Source organism: Engystomops pustulosus, chromosome 9 (genome assembly GCF_040894005.1).
Source record: "Engystomops pustulosus chromosome 9, aEngPut4.maternal, whole genome shotgun sequence".
Lineage (NCBI taxonomy): Eukaryota > Metazoa > Chordata > Amphibia > Anura > Leptodactylidae > Engystomops > Engystomops pustulosus.
In genome coordinates this window covers 3,736,745-3,743,567 of record NC_092419.1, presented here as the reverse complement: position 1 = coordinate 3,743,567, position 6,823 = coordinate 3,736,745, and positions in this window count along the sequence as shown.

Sequence of the window (6,823 nt, the reverse complement as noted above, 5' to 3'; positions counted from 1 at the left end):
GCGGCTGAGCGTGCACCTGCAGCACCTCCATGTGCAGCGGCTGAGCGTGCACCTGCAGCACCTCCATGTGCAGCGGCTGAGCGTGCACCTGCAGCACCTCCCTGTGCAGCGGCTGAGCGTGCACCTGCAGCACCTCCCTGTGCAGCGGCTGAGCGTGCACCTGCAGCACCTCCTTGTGCAGCGGCTGAGCGTGCACCTGCAGCACCTCCATGTGCAGCGGCTGAGCGTGCACCTGCAGCACCTCCATGTGCAGCGGCTGAGCGTGCACCTGCAGCACCTCCATGTGCAGCGGCTGAGCGTGCACCTGCAGCACCTCCATGTGCAGCGGCTGAGCGTGCACCTGCAGCACCTCCATGTGCAGCGGCTGAGCGTGCACCTGCAGCACCTCCATGTGCAGCGGCTGAGCGTGCACCTGCAGCACCTCCATGTGCAGCGGCTGAGCGTGCACCTGCAGCACCTCCATGTGCAGCGGCTGAGCGTGCACCTGCAGCACCTCCATGTGCAGCGGCTGAGCGTGCACCTGCAGCACCTCCATGTGCAGCGGCTGAGCGTGCACCTGCAGCACCTCCATGTGCAGCGGCTGAGCGTGCACCTGCAGCACCTCCATGTGCAGCGGCTGAGCGTGCACCTGCAGCACCTCCATGTGCAGCGGCTGAGCGCGCACCTGCAGCACCTCCATGTGCAGCGGCTGAGCGTGCACCTGCAGCACCTCCATGTGCAGCGGCTGAGCGTGCACCTGCAGCACCTCCATGTGCAGCGGCTGAGCGTGCACCTGCAGCACCTCCATGTGCAGCGGCTGAGCGTGCACCTGCAGCACCTCCATGTGCAGCGGCTGAGCGTGCACCTGCAGCACCTCCATGTGCAGCGGCTGAGCGTGCACCTGCAGCACCTCCATGTACAGTGGCTGAGCGTGCACCTGCAGCACCTCCATGTACAGCGGCTGAGTGTGCACCTGCAGCAACTCCCTGTGCAGTGTCGTGAGCGTGCACCTGCAGCACCTCCATGTGCAGCGGCTGAGCATGCACCTGAGCTCCTCCTGGCTGTCGCCCAGACTGCGGCTGTCCTGGAGCAGATGGGTCCCCTGGCAGAGACCTATAGGAACCAGGAGCGCTTCCAGGCCCAGAGACATCATGGAGGAACATCTAATCCTGCAACTGAGACCTGCGCTGGTGGTGTCCAGCAGACCCAGGGGAAACCTATACTTCAGCCTGCGACTTTCCCATACCAGCAAAGGGATCTCTACAAGAAAGATAAAGCCATGGATCAGCAACCACCCACAGCAGAAGCACCACAAGCCCCAGCAGCCTGCAATCTGCAGAAGGATCAAAGCCGTCCCTCTGATGTCACTAGAGCAGTGAAAACACCACATGTCCCAGAATTCAGCGTGCAACGTGGACATCTGCCTGATGGTAGCGGTGGAGGAAAAGCACCACAAGTCCCAGATGACGGCTCACTGCAGCAGGACCATGTACCTGATCCGTAAGGTAACACTGTGGCATCTGAGCAGGATCATCAGGACTCTGCTGGGACTGATGGTACTGACATTGATGGGACTTCAGTGCCTGATACTGCTCATACATCAGTGCCTAATGCCTTTGCCCCTACTGTCTGTGATACTGCTGCCCCCAATGTTGGTGATAATGCTGATTTATCTGCGTCTGTTCCTGTTACCAATGTTGATACCATTGTGTGTGATAATGTTCCAACAGGGGAAGCGCAGTCTGTGTGGGATGTTGCCATAGAGCAGGCAGAGCAGTGTATGGAGGCTGATGGTGGGGAGGGGGTAGTACAGTCTGATGCTCAGGACTTCCCCCCTCTAGTTGCTGAGAGTGCAGACCCTAGTTGCAGACCCTCAGAGTGCAGGAGCCCAGCAGCCCCCGCAGCGCCCCCAGACACAGCAGGGTACTGGCCCTCACCAGTCTTCTTCTGGCAACGCCTGGAGCCGGGGTGCACCATCTTTCTCATCCGGCTCTCATTACACCGGTCAGGCGTTTAAGAGGAGGAATGTGGTGAGATTTAGGCACAGAGGGGCCAAGGAGGACCTACCTGACAGGCGGTTTGTGGTCAGGTCGCTATTATGTGAACAGATGGGTTTCTCGCCAAGTGACATTTTGGCAGTAATTAACCTCCCCGATCGCCAGGGATATGATGTGAGCTTTAAGCTGATGTGCAACCTGGACCGCTTTTGGGCCATCTTCCCAAAACCGGTTTAGAGATGCAGAAGGGTGGAATAATTTCAGCTTCATCCCCATCTCTAAACTTGGTACAGTCACTGTCACAGTCATCTTCTGGAATGAGTCTGTTCCCCAGCAGGATATTGTCATCTGGCTCAAGAGGCACTGTGACCTCATGTCAGAGCTCACCAAGACCCGGGATGAGGACGGGATCTGGACAGGAGGGTGGAAGGTCCTGGTGAAATTAAGACAATATAACAACATAACCCAGCATCTGCCCAACTCCTTCTTCATTGGCCGGGAGAAGGGAGTATGTTTCTATCCAGGTCAGCCCCGCAGATGCTTTAAATGTGGTAGAGTCGGTCACATCGCCAGTAATTGCTCTGGGGTCAAGTGCAGCCTGTGTGGGGATATCGGCCATGTGAGTGCGGACTGCCAAAACATCAGGTGTAACCTGTGCGGTGAGATCGGGCATGCCCACAGGGATTGTCCCAATGCCTGGCACAACATATGTAAGAGCTTCCCTGATGAAGACCTATTGGCAGGGGCAGATGACCTGGGGGAGGAGGAGGCTTTGTTATTAGGGTCAGATCAGGCTACGCCTGAACCTCAGCAGGTCCAAGAGTCAAGTGATGCTGTACCAACACCAGACCAGCCTCAGACCCAAACCACAGAGGGAGATATGGAAGTTGTCCAGCAGGTTGCACCACCCTCAGTGCTCATTCCCTCTTCAGCCACAACATCTGCTAATAAGAGGAGGAAAAAAGATAGGTCCACCCGGAAGCCTGAGGGTGAGTGGACCACAGTTCACAAGTCATCAAAGATCAGAGTGGACAGTGGAACAGACACGACCATGACAGTCAATAGATTCAGTGTCCTCTCAGAGTCAGACGCAGAGGAGGAGCTAGAGAGGGAACTGCAGAGGATGGTGGCAGAGTATGATGAGGATCCCGATGGTGACCCCCCCTCAAAACGGAGACCCCATAGGGCGGGGCCAGAGTCTGAATCAGACATGGAGACGGGTGGTGAAGAGGAGGGATCTGATCCAGATTTATGATGATGGGGACACTCTCTCTGCTTCTTGTTATAGCTCTAATGGCGAACTTTAATCTGAAAATAATATCTAGCAATGTCAACAGCATTAGGGCAAGAAGGACAAGACATGCGGTGTATGAACATCTACATTATCTCGATGCCGATGTCTTTTTCCTACAGGAGACTCATCTTAATAGTCTTAGTTTGTTAAAAGAAGCAGAGAGAGAATGGCGCTCCGGGCCGTCCATCTGGTCACTGTCTGTGGAGCCGTGTGCCGGGGTCTCCATACTGTTTAATACCCACGATGTCACCATTCACAGACTAACCGAGGTGTCGATGGGAAGATGTTTGGTGCTGGAGGTTACTATCCGAGGTAGAAGGCTCCGGCTTATCAATATCTACACTAGCCGCTACACGTCCCTGGTTGTTGAGCGTGACTATGGAAACTTAGTCACGCCTGATCCATATGAAAATTGCCGGGAACGTGTGGCCAAGAAATCGATCACAGGTCTCACTGACTCCCAGGGAGTTTTACAGGAATCTCGGGAGGGTATCCTGGGGGTGGTGAGTTCCTACTATGCTGAGTTATTTCAGAAGAAGGTTTTGGATAAAGACAAAATGGCTCAATTCTTGGAGGCAACTCCAGGCCCTGATACTAGAGATTTGGACTTTTCTCCTTTGACAGCAGGAATAACAGAGGAGGAGGTTAAAGAGGCCATTGATAAGTTACATCTGAAGAAGGCACCAGGTCCAGATGGTATAACATGTGAATTCTATAAGAAGTTCAGAGACCTCTTAGCTCCAATCCTTGTGGATGTGTTTACTAATTTTCTAGAAAATCACCTGATGCCTCCATCCATGAGAGTGTCCTCCCTTATTCTGCTGTCCAAAGGTAAGGAGCCTAGTGACATCAAGAACTGGAGGCCGATCGCCCTCTTGAATGTTGACCGGAAGATTTTGGCAAAAATTCTATTCTCTAGATTAGTCTGTTTGTCCCCGGCACTGTTGGCAGGCTCTCAGTACGGCACAGCAAGAGGGCGGAACATCTCTGGAGCAGTCATCTCGATAAGGGAGATGTTTGAGAGATGTAAAGCTCTGAGGTGTGGGAGATATGTTGTAGGTCTGGACCAGGCTAAAGCCTTTGACAGGGTTGATCACGATTATCTATGGGCCACTTTGTCAAAGTACGGTATTCCGGGACAATTTATAGATTGGCTGAGAACTTTGTATAGAGAGGCGAAGAGCTTTCCTCTGATCAATGGTTGGCAGGGGGACACTTTTGAAGTAGAGGCCGGGGTACGGCAGGGCTGCCCCCTAAGTCCACTGCTGTATGTGTTTGTTATAGACTTGTTTCTGCGATCACTGCAGCGGTGTGATTTTCAGGGGGTGCCGGTCCCCCATTGCTTGCCTTTGAAGGTAGTCGCCTACGCGGATGATGTGACTGTGGTGATATCTGAACCTCGTGAGGTGGAGATGTCTGCAGCCATCAGAAGTTACTCAGGGGCCTCCGGGTCTCTGGTCAACCTTGAGAAGAGTCAAGCTTTCTGGACATTGGATGCTGCTCCTGGCTTTGATCTGCCACAATTCGCCAAGGCCTCCACCCATATTAAGATCCTTGGGGTTAAATTCGGGAGGGAAGATAATGCCAAACTAAATTGGGAAGAGAAGGTGGAAACCGGAAATGTAAAGGTTCAGCGATGGAAGAACTGGAGGCTGACCTATAGAGAAAGGGTTACTCTGCTGAAGACTTACCTGGTCCCTGTCTTCCTCTACGTCTCTGTCGTCTTTCCTTTGCCAGAATCTTTCTCCGCTCGGCTCTTTAGCCTGTTCTTCCAGCTTTTATGGGGGAACAGGCTGAACCCAGTAAAAAGAGGGATCACCTACCTGCAGAGGAGAGAGGGTGGGCTGGATATGTTAAATCCATGGGTTTTCTTTGACTCCATCTTTCTGAAAGCTAATTTTGGTTCCCTGGACTCAAATAATGGTCTCCTGTGGGTAAATAGTGTCAGGGACTGGATATTGCCTTTTGCAGAGTCTTGGGTGCGAGGCGGCAGTCTCAAGAGGGGCCGATGGACTCCTGGCTTCCTCCCCCAGTATCTGGAGTATGGGATACGGTGTTTGAAAAAGTGGAGGCTAGACAAGACATTTTTGGAGAATAAGACCAGGAAGGATCTTTATACCAGTGTCTGTAGGACCTTTTATTCGTTACAGCCAGCTCTGAGGGACTGCACAACGGCCACCCTGCAGGAGAGTCTGAGGTTCCTTAAAGGAAACCTACCACTTAGTATGGCAGGGGTAAGCTGTAAGTACCGAGCACCAGCTCAGGGTGAGCTGGTGCCGGTACTTACTTTCGTTAGTGTTAAAACCGCGGTATCGCGGTTTTAACACTTTTTAAACTTTAGGGCAGAAGACACTTCGGCGCTGCGTGCGCACGATCGTGCGCGCGCCTCCATAGGAAATAGCGGAGATGCTGCGCGCGCACGGTCGCGCGCAGCGCCGAAGCCCCTTCTGCCCTAAAGTTTAAAAAGTGTTAAAACCGCGATACCGCGGTTTTAACACTAACGAAAGTAAGTACCGGCACCAGCTCACCCTGAGCTCACCCTGAGCTGGTGCTCGGTGCTTACAGCTTACCCCTGCCATACTAAGTGGTAGGTTTCCTTTAATGGACCGAGGCTTCCCGCCAAATTCTTTGATATCGCCTGGTTGTCTCTGCATGGGAAGCTTTTTGTCAGAGGAAATTTAAAATTCCTGAGTCTTTCTGACCGTTTGTGCCCCTTAGGATGTCAGCAGGAGGAGACTATGGAGCACTTTACCACCGAGTGCCCGGGAGGGAGGCAGATATGGCAGGAGGTGTCCCGCAGGCTCAGAATACCACGTCTACAGTCTCTCAGATACCCAGAGATCATCTATGGGGTAACATCACACATAACGGACATTGACCGGGGGACCATGTACCTCATTATCACCATCATAAAGTATTACCACTGGCACAACAGGACCCGAGTCTCCATCCACAGCGAGACCTTCCAGCACATGACCGCAGTCACACTGATCATGTCTGAGCTCAGGTGGATCCGATCCATAGAGATTGGGAAAAGAGAAGGGAATAGGAAGTTTTGGAGAAATATATGTCTATACTAATGCATCATGTAATTCTGTTTATTTAAAGTTATTTATTTATTTATTTATTTTTTCCCCTTAAACCAGTGATGGACATTTAAGTTATTAGAAATAGAATTTTGATGTATGATGTCTTGTAAATTCTGATAAGAATGTAAAATGTATTTTGTTTGTTTTTTACAAATAAAAATTGCCTCCTATGTACAGGAATATAACTACTATAATACTGCCCCCTATGTACAGGAATATAACTACTATAATACTGCCCCCTATGTACAAGAATATAACTACTATAATACTGCCCCCTATGTACAGGGATATAACTACTATAATACTGCCCCCTATGTACAAGAATATAACTACTATAATACTGCCCCCTATGTACAGGAATATAACTACTATAATACTGCCCTCTATGTACAGGAATATAACTACTATAATACTGCCCCCTATGTACAGGAATATAACTACTATAATACTGCCCCCTATGTACA